The sequence below is a fragment of the Callorhinus ursinus genome, unplaced genomic scaffold (genome assembly GCF_003265705.2).
Source record: "Callorhinus ursinus isolate GAN/ISIS: 27379988/994484 unplaced genomic scaffold, GSC_fseal_2.0 scaffold9, whole genome shotgun sequence".
Taxonomy (NCBI): Eukaryota; Metazoa; Chordata; class Mammalia; order Carnivora; family Otariidae; genus Callorhinus; species Callorhinus ursinus.
The window spans coordinates 12,019,374-12,030,219 of NW_027397071.1; the positions used below are offsets into that span (position 1 = coordinate 12,019,374).

General features: G+C 36.4%; 1 long non-coding RNA gene across 2 annotated transcripts; it reads right to left on the bottom strand.

Annotated features, from left to right (window-relative positions):
* Positions 1–1,185: 1,185 nt before the first annotated feature.
* On the bottom strand, positions 1,186–5,610 carry LOC141373345 (uncharacterized). 2 transcript variants are annotated; one of them, XR_012379227.1, is made up of 5 exons: positions 5,521–5,610; positions 4,567–4,707; positions 2,882–3,035; positions 1,553–1,677; positions 1,186–1,275 (listed from the first exon to the last, which is right to left on the bottom strand). It is a non-coding gene; the product is annotated as an uncharacterized lncRNA (long non-coding RNA). The 2 variants fall into 2 exon arrangements; XR_012379228.1 differs by having other exon boundaries at positions 5,331–5,610.
* Between the last annotated feature and the right edge of the window lie 5,236 nt (positions 5,611–10,846).

Here is a 10,846-nt window from a genome sequence, read left to right on the forward strand (position 1 = left end):
GTGATGTTTTTAGCTCTTTTTTCCTTGCATGTTTTGCTCAACATCGTTTTCTGAGCTTGCTTTACTTTGGGTGTTTCAGTTGGATATCTGTCCTCATGTATCAAATAATTAACTATTATCACTCAGAGCATTTCAAACATTTTAAATAAATAGGAGCACTGCTTGACCCAGCAGGCAGCAAGCTTAGGTGAAATAATAAAACTCATTTCCCTGAAGACTTACACAGATTCAAAATAATAATAAAAAATAGCTGCACACTGGCAAATACAATTATATATTTTAGATCTTTAGATTTTAAATCATAGCTCAGAGATCCATAACAATTTTCTAAAAGAAGCTATGGATGATTTCAAGTGAATGACAAGAAGGTCAACCAGTTCTCTTTCATAATACATTCTTTGTTATTTCTAGCAGGGACTAAATTCTGAGATGAAAGGATTAAATCTCTGACCAAGGATGGCATTTTAATATTAAACGAGTTCAGTCTTCACCAGAATAAAGAATTTCTTGATAAAACCTTAACATAAATCTTTGTGTTTTTCAGAAATTTAAGACTAGGCACACACACACACATGTACAACTCCCTTATCTGTCAAATTCATTTGCATTCAGAAGCATGTTGCCATTTGAAACTTTATAAAGAGGGATCTATTCAAGGTCAACTGTTATACTTGGTAACAAGCATTAAAAGTAGTTTATGAGCAACACATGTTATTAATTAATAATGCACACGCAGTTAAGTGTTGAAATTAAGCAATATTTATGCATGTAAGTATGACTCATTCTTTTCTTAGTGATTTATGAGACAGAATTTTTATCTAACAGACATTTCCAGGTATCTCATCAGCCAGAGGTATTGCATTTTCATCACGAGGCAGAGATGTTTCAAATTTAATTACAACTCATTGACCTACAGTAGTGCTTTCAGGGTTGATTTCCATAGTCATCACCAGCAAGCGGAAGCTGACCACTAATTAAAAGAATTACAAATCTAAAGATTTATAAATAGTCTAGTAATATAGTAGGCTTTTTATGTTGTCTAAGATTCTTTTTCTTAGAAATTTGGAGATGTTACTATAAATTCACATTGCTGTATGGTCAATCTATGCCCTCACTTATGAGTTAACCATGCCTGTGTAGATCTATAGCACCCCTTCATGCCCAAAATATTCTAGTAGGTTCCCACCTGATGCTCCTGCTCTCAGGCACTTCTTGCTGAGCACTGCCCACATGGAATAGATTCATCCACCTCAAAGACCATTTTCACAAGTTGTCCTGACATTCAAGAATGTTTGTAATGTTAGAAAGCAGTGTAAACCCCTTCTAAGACCACAGAGATGCCATGTCAGGCTCCCTGATATAGCTATGCAACCTTATTTTAACTTTAAGCTCATTTTAACTTTTGACTTTATTTTTATCACGTAAATGGATATAGTTAGTAGATACTACCTGCTATACCTACCTCATTTGTTCATCAGTAGGCACAGTGCAATCAAGTTTGGCTACACATAATGAACACCACAAAAAGTCCAAAAAGTACCAATTTCTGTACCTGAGATACTGATAGTATTTAAATCTCCACAAGTGATTCTAATGCTCAGTCGAGATTGAGGAATAGTGATGTTGTTGAAGGAAATCATAAAAAAAGCCTTCTGAAGTGGCAAATTGGTAAATTCTCTATGAAAAAATTAAACATTTGTATTAAGTTAACTCTAAATAATCTTCAGACTCTTTATACAGCATATTGCCTTTCTACTCAGACTTTCTCCCTAATAATGTTCTTTTTGTGTATCCATGGCCATAATGGACCAATTCTACGTGGCATTTATCACATTACCATAATGCATTACAGTTTTTTTTTTAAGAATTTGTCTCCTACCACATCTGAAAACTCCCTACATATTTTGGTATGTAACTTTTGTCATAATATGAGTTGAAAGAGATGATAGAGTGGCGTGTTTTTTTTGGTTTCACCTTAGCAGACATAAACGTCTCAGAACTGTATGTGCTAATTTAGACACGAGATAGAGAGATGAATCAGTTTAGATATTTGACAGCTTGACTGCAGTCAGCTACAAATATATCTTTTTTTTTTTAACCTTTGGGATTTTACAAGGAAAACACATTGTAGAGTGGATTGTAATGCAAGAAAACTACGCTTATTAGCGATTGGCAGCTGTAGGTTTCTGCCATCTTCAAGAAGGAACGATGTGTGGTAATAAAGGAACTCATCCATAAATCTGTATATGATGGAGGAGATGTTCTGTTAGAATTCAGTACAGATGGGAGCATTTCAGCACATAGCAGGCAGAGGTTCTCCTTTTGACTCCTCCTAAACATGGTTCCTGTCGCCTAAGGGCTTCAGAATTTTGTGTAGTATTTAAAAAATCAGACACACGCTACAACTACAAAGATAATGCAATCTCTGGACATCATCAAAATGCATTCTTCCGCAATGTTGGTGAATCTGCATCAAGCCATTTACACTTGTTTACACTCTGTTTTCCTAGCAATTAAAAGCAGGCACCTCTGAAATGGTGGTTTGGGATTATGGTTAACATCTGGAATGAGAAGAAGTGACTAACACATCTGCTTGACACTTGAGACACTTCTTTTTATCTTTTAATGCCAAACTTACTGAATGAGTGGGGTCTATTTATTGCCTCCATTTCCTGCAACCTAATGATTTCTTTCACCGCCCCAGTGAGAATTGCTCATTGAAATGGTTTCTGACAATGTCTTCATTTGTCAATTTTAACAGTCCTTTCTTTGTCCTTAATTTTCCCCAATGTTTTGGTACATTTAACACAGTTGACCACTTCCTCTATCACTTTTCCCTGACATCTATGACAATACTATGTTTTCAAGTATGTATTCTTACTTCTTCTCTGTTTCCTGTTGGGCTTTATTTTCTTCCTTCTCTAGAGGATCTAAGGATGTGATAGTTTTCTCCACCTTTTCTTCTTATCTCTTGATATCTACTTTCAGTATTTTATCGATTTCACATCTCCAACCATCATTGCTGAGAAAACAGCCTCCAAGAAAGAAAGAAAGAAACAAACAAGCAAAAAAAGTCACAAACCTCCCATGAAATTTATCTGCTGAGTTTTCACTTGAATGTTTCCATTTAAAATAACAGGCTTGTCTCTGAACTTCAGCATTTTCATATTCAATTAATCTCTGATTTTTATTTTTTTCTTTCCAATCTTTGTCAAATCTTTCTCTCTAGCCTCACTGCTTTTAGTCTAACCCTGAATCTCTTCCTATCATTTTTGAGTCATTGAAATAGTGTTCCATAAGAAAACTGTAATCCCTACATTCTTTCATTGCTTCTGATTATGACCGTCTAATTAATATTTCTAAAATATAAACTGTATCACATTATGGTCTCATTATCTTTCTGCAATATCTTTCCTTTGCTCAGTGTAAGTTCCACAAAGATAGAGACTTTATCCGTCTTATTATTATATCCTCAGTTATTAGGTAACTAGTAAATAGTAGGTTTTCAATAAAACTGTTGAATGAATAATGTAGAGTCAATTCTAAATGCAATCTGAATTTAATGTTTTCCATAACTTGACCCCAGTTTACTTCTTTAAACCTATCTTTCCTTACTCTTTTCTATGAATCCTAAGTCCAGTTACTCTCCAAATATATTGTGTACATCCTTTCAATAATCCCCTTTCAAAAACTGTGAAAATGAATTCCTCTTCCTAGATTTCTGTCTTCAAAGTCCTGTTTTTACTTAAAATTCTAAAGCCTGACTCCCTTCATCAATTCCATCGGAAAATGGCAGCTCATATTTGTTTACGTTTATCGAAGGCTTTCCCTTTGCTATGTGCTTTCCATAGATAGCCTTTTACATTTCACAGTCACCCTGTGAAGTAGGCTTAATTCCTCCTCCTCAATAACTGAGGACATCACAGCTTGGAGAAGTGAGGTCGCGTAGCGGTTAAATTGCAAAGCTCAGATTTGAGCCTTGAATGGTCCAACTCCAGAGCCTAGACTCTCAGTTCTCATAGCCTTCACAGTCATGACATTCTCCTCTGAGCTCCTGGCATGTGGTCTGCATTGCTCATTTAGCATTATTCATATTTCCTTGCATGATCGTTTAATTTGTCATATGTATTAACCTTGTCTCTCAAATGCAGAGAATATATCTGAAAAGAGATATGAACAATAATTACTGAAGTGTCATTATTGACTCATGGGATTTCTTTTGGATCAAAACATACCCTGTTAGCCTGGTGAACTAACTATTGAATAGATATTACCTGTTCAGTGCTTTATCCTAACATGAGCATTAAATCCACCTGGCAAAAAATATTTTCAGAACTGCGGTAGATGTAAAATAGGAACATCTCTTTATTTATGTAAATAATTAAAAATAAATGTCAGGCATGCCCCATTCCTACTCATTTAAGTCATTTTAATGATATATGAAATATAAAAGGAGATTTTGCTAAAGGTCTCTAAGGAGAAAAGGGCAACACCACTAAATAAAGAAGGATGATCACGCTGGGGCAAACTTGAAAGGAGATGGCATTTATACAAAATGCAATTTACTTTGACAGTAATTTTCTGAATTTCCCTGGTTATTATTGAAGATATATGTGTGTTTGAATAAGAATGCTCCCTCTTTCCAGCTGCTCTGTTTGATCCCATAGTGAAGTCACCATCCTGTGTTAATGGCTTCACAGTTTGTTCCTGGGGAAGAAAAAAATTATTATGATGTCACAAATCTGTCATTTTGACTTCACTGCAGGGTCAGGTTGGGGAAGAGAATGGGTTGTAAGGGATAAAATCCTTCGCGCGGAAACTTTTTTCTCCTTATAATAAGAAATAGATAGTGTTAGGACAAGCACTTAAAATCAAGTAGACAAAAGGGCACATGACTTTAAGTGTTCACAGGTACCATGTTAGAAATAATCCGTCTGAAATTCTCTTACTTTTAATGATGTCAGGATAATGTTTTCCTGTCTACACCCAAGCCGATTTTTCTCCTTTGCTTTTCTACATATCCCTTACAGGTCCTAGTTTCATAGGAAGAGTTTCCTTTTCTGGATTTGTAGTTTTTTGAACCTATTTAGCTCTTTGAGGAATCACAACAATACACTGTATCTCTGAATAAATATCAAAGTGCATTGTCCCAGCCCTTTTAAATTAATGCACACCAACTTCAGGCTTCAGATGGCAGAGTTATAGCAATTTTGTTCCTTTTTTCTCAAATCCATCAAAAACAATGACTAGAAATTTAAAAAGATCTTCTAGCTAAAAATGAAACAAAGAAATGGCTAAAATCTCAAACGACAAACTAACTGTACACCTACCAAATGATGTAAAATCTGGGTCTACAGAGGGTAGAATGCTGAGAGCCAACACACGCCTTTTTGAACATGGATAAATATCAGTTTTCCCAAGAGTAAATGTTACAATCCAGAAAGGCATATCCAGTGGTTCTTTGATTAAAGATGAAAACATCCAGGGGGTACAGAGGCTGCAGAAAACTACAGAACCTACCTGTGGAATATAAGTTTAATAGCATCGGATGGTAGGGGAGGTGGCACTGAAGTAGAAACTCACTATTACCCTTGACTCTGCCTCACGCTCTTTGTGAGAGCACCGGAAGTGAAGCTGGGTGAGGAAGGCAATATCTGACGTAAAAGGGTTTTCTGTGAGTCACAATCACTACCTGTACCCAGAAACAAGTCACGCACTCAGGACAAAGGGAAAGACTGATTCGGTGTGAGAATGTTTGAGACAACAAATTTCAGTCTAGTCTCTGCACCTCCCTATCTTACAGCTCATTCTTCCCGGTCCTATACATTATTTTCATCAGGTAGCCAACTTCATTCAAATTTGAGTAAAACTTAGAAACCAACAGATAAACTGTGGGACTAAATGGAGGAAGCAGACAGAAACAAATGGTAGTAAACTTGTAAGAATTCTTACTTAAAAATGCACAGGAAGAATTTAAATAAGTAGCTTCTTCTATTCTCAGAGAAATCAAAGGAGAAATATAAGGGTCCAAATAAGAGGCTCTATATAGTAGAAGAAAGTTAAAAGCAAGCTGTTGGTCCTCAGAAAAGAAATGTAAGGAACAAATAAAACATACTGGAAATAAAACCATATAATAAGGCAGTTTAAAATGTAATAAAAGTGATTGAAAACACAAAGGTATGGTGGGTAGAATGGGGAAAAACACACAAAATTAAATGGAAAATAACAAAGACACAAAAATAGTAATCAATGAGATGATAAATGAATCACTCATGCATATTTAGTATTCCTGAAAAAACAGATGGAACAATGGAAAAAGCTTTTGAATATATATTAAGAAAAAGCCCCTGCCAAAAGAAAAAAAAACACTTTTACTTGCAGTTCAAAAAGGCGTTTGTGTTATGGGAAAAGATGATACAGAATTATCAGTGCCAAATTTGGTAAAAGTGCTAAATTTCAATATCAAATAAATAATCATATAAACAACCTGGAAGAAAATAGATTAACAATCAGACTGCCCTCAAATTTTTATAAAGAGAACTCAAGGCCAGAAGACAATATATAGGATGATAAAAGTTTTGAGAGAAAGATACTGTGGCCCAAGATTTTATACCCGGTCCAGCTGTCATTTAAGTATAAAAGGCAATAGACAGACCACCTCATATATGGAAGAAATTAGGGAATGCAACAACAGTGGGGAAAAAAAATTGTTTAGAAAAACTACTGGCTAGATCTTGCCAACCAGAAGTTGAATCAAAATGAACCTGAAAAAGAGAGAAACAATGTAAAACAAAACAAAACAAAACAAAAAACCCAAAACAAACAGTAAGCTCTGAATCTGTTAAGATATAAAATTATAGGGGCGCCTGGGTGGCTCAGTCGTTAAGCGTCTGCCTTCGGCTCAGGTCATGATCCCAGGGCCCTGGGATCGAGCCCCGCATCGGGCTCCCTGCTCTACGGGAAGCCTGCTTCTCCCTCTGCCACTCCTCCTGCTTGTGTTCCCTCTCTCGCCGCTGTGTCTCTCTGTCAGATAAATAAATAAAATCTTAAAAAAAATACAGGATTACAAACTTTTAAGCATTTTCATTAAATAGGCAAGCTATTTAAGGAACTAATATCTCTCTGAAGAAACATTTATGTAAATTCTAGCATTTTATTTCCACTTGATTTTTTCCTCTCTTAAATTCAAATAAAAACTTTAATTACGTATTTGTATTCAAACGGTTTGTATGATGTGATTCCATTACTCCAAAACTATTACTAAAAGCCTTATATCTTTCTATATCTAGTAGCCTAAGAATCTGGCCACATACAGGTCTCTTGAGATAAAAATTTTCTGGCATCTAGTTCTAATTCCATATGTCCTTATTTATTATCTTCCATCTATGTAAAGATATAAAGAGATGGCTGAAGTTAATTTTAACTTAGTTAAACAAAATTTACTCTGTTTAAAGTAAATTAACTTTGTCTAATTTTGGTTAATCTGGCTGGGGAGAGTAGGAAAACATTTTACTCTCTATCTTTTCAACATTGCTTGACCTTTTCCTTTTATTCTGAGTTTTGTTTTTCAAAACCCACACTGTATAAGACAGCAAGAAAGTGTGTCTTCCACATTTTTCAAACATTCATGTAAGACAATCTTTTATTTGATTTGAATAAATAGTTATTGGGTGGTGGTGACTGCAAATAGCACAATCTGAAAATTTCTACATGTTGCTTTGGAAGACTTACTTCCTAAAATTCATCCCTCCCTTGGTTTTAACCTCATTATTCTGTGTCCTTCATGGACTGCTTTTCTTTGTCTTCATTTCTAGATTCCAGCTTATGCTCTAGCTCCTTTTCCTACAAGCAGAATTTCATCAAGACTAGTCCTAGGTTTTACCTTTCCTCTGTGTTCGCTTTCCACCGAAGCCCACAGAAAGCATCCTTCTCTCTCAGAAGATGGCCATCTCATCCATTTCTCCAACCCCACTCCCTCTCCCGAGCTCTAATTGTTCCTTGTGTAGGTGCATGAAACTTTTCATTTTAAGTTTCTTCCCTCTCCCCAAGCTAACTTGGTTAAAACTGATTTATCGGTTTCCTGAAAAACAACACACACAGACATGCACACATCAGACTAATGAGAACAACAACAAAACCTTATTCTTCCTTTCAAAAAGGAAGTTTATTAAAGTCTGTTAACTGCCAAATGTTTCAGATGGAGCTGTCTATATTAACATTCTAGTTCCTCACCTCCCACTCAATTCTTATCTGACAATAATTTGGATTTTATTTCTTCCCCTCTTCCTAAACTACTCTCATCAAGGCCACCGATACCCTTCCCATAACTAGATCCAATAGGAGGTGTGTTTTAGGCTTCAACCTGTGGGTCCACCAAGCGTCCTTCGATACTGTTACCCACTCCCAGCAAAAGACAGTCCCCTTCTTAATTTTCTCACAGCATGTCTTCCTCATTTTTAACTCTAACACTCAACTTCGTCTCCTGTGCCAGCATACCCTCCCTACTCGACTTCTGAATACGACAGATTTCTAAGGGTTGCTTTAAGTTCTGTTAAGTCTCTCACTGTAAACTTTCTTTCCAGTGGATATCAGCCATACCAATGACTCATCTGTTTGCTGGGGACTTCCACATTTAGATCTGCAGCCCAGACTGCTCCTCTGAGTGTCAGACACATATTTCTATCTTCCAACTCCACATTTCCAGCTGAATGTCTCAAAGACATATCAAACTCAGTTTGTCCAGGAATGAACTCGTGATTTCCCCTTCCAAACCAGGGCCCACACTGTTCCCTCTCCCAAGAATACTCTTTCCATCATTTGCTTAGTTAACATCGCTCTCTCAGAGAAACATCCTTGGACCACCTCGACTCCCCCAGGTACTCTTGGTGCATGAACTCATAGCTGCCTCTGTTTCCCTTTATAAGCCCTATCAGAGTTCATAATTATGTATTTGTTATTTGGTTACTCTTGATATATCGGTTAATTGATTAACATGAGTCTTCACCTCAAGAGTATGGGTGTATATGTATATATAAGATGAGATATATAATATAATATACATATATTTCATATGTATTAAATAATAACTATATAATGTATATTATATGTATGTATGTTCATACATTTAGAATACTTATTCTATAAGTGCATATAATTAGTATACTTATATATTGGTTATTTGATATCTGGCTATCTGTCTATCTTCCTCTGAAGATTACAAACTCCGTTGAGTTTGCACAGTGTATGGCAAATAGTTTACCCTCAAATATTTGTTAAAGGAATATACTTTTTGAATAAATTAATAAGTGGCAGAGCATTCTCTCTGGTATCCAGCCTTTAAGTTGTGACATCTTTGTTTTTTCCCTTTAGCTTCAAGCTATCTATTCTCCATCGAAACACCTCTCCTATTTCTATTTCCACCATTCTGGTTCAGTTCCTAATCACCTTATGGTTAATCTATTGCAAGTGAAAGTTTCATCCCTGTTCTCCTAATCTATCCTTTATAACACGGAGAGATTAAACATATAAGAATTATGCTTTGAACCTTCTATTCTCTCATACAAAAACCTGTCAACATTTCTAATTAATTACTAAAGAAAAATCCACGTTTCTCAGCTGCAGTCTAGCTCAAGACTCCGACACAGTCAAGCTATCTTCTCATTGCCCTCTTAAACTGGTTTGTATAGTCTAGTACCTTTGATGCCACAGTTCCTCTTTCTGGAATGTAAATCCCCCTCTCCCACCTCCACAGTATATATGCATGTACCACTCCACACTTAATAACATTCTACCAAACATCAAGGCCAGCCATAAAGCTATGAAATTTTCCCCAGTTCTTCAGCTAAAAATATTCTCTTCCTCATGTGATGCAGTGTTTGTCCCACACAGTACAAGATTTTACATCAATCATGATTTTTAATCATTTGTATATGATTTGTTTTTTGAGCACCAGTGGTTTATTTCCTTGCTGTTTTATTCTCAGCCCCCCACCCCAAATATTTCTGTTGTACCCTGGGAGATGACGGATTTTAAATTTCCTCAATTTGAGGTCCATATTTCCAACACCCTTGTGTTCAGAGTTTGCAAGTAATGAAAGATTCTGATATTTGCCATTTATATATATATATATATATATACACACACACAAATATATCTGTATCTCCATCTCTACCTGCATCCATTTGCATAGGTCTATTGTGTATGTCTCTCTGTAGATATATCTAGTCCCAATGTCCCTCCGCATCTGTCCTACCTTAGTCTGTCCTTCCAGATCGCTATATGTACAGATCTACCTACAGCTTCTGTAGACAGAGTGGTAGGGTCTATTTCACTGCCTGAACATAGTGGGTTATAATGTCTGAAATATATCTGGCCAGTGTGGCCTCAGGACAAATGTGATTTTTTAAAAAAGATTTTATTTATTTATTTCAGAGAGAGAGAGAGTGTGTGCGAGGGAGCACAAGCATGGGAGGGGAGAGGCAGAGGGAGAAGCAGGCTCCCCACTGAGCAGGGAGCCCGATGTGGGGCTGGATGCCAGGATCCTCTAGTCATGACCTGAGTCTGAGGCAGATGCTTAACTGACTGAGCCACCCAGGTGCCCCTAAATGTGATTTTTAAAAAGTGTGTGTGTGTGTGTGTGTGTGTGTGTGTGTGTGTGTGTGTGTGTGTTGTACCTGGCCAACTAGATTTTAAGTTACCTCAGGGTAAGAACAATGTCAGCTACTTTATTTCCCAGTGCCCAGAATTATAGTAGGTGTCAAAACACTTTGTACTGATTTTAACAGTAGACTCTTGACCAGCAAGGGACAGAGGCAAGTGAAAGGCTATGATTATGATGGTTTACTTT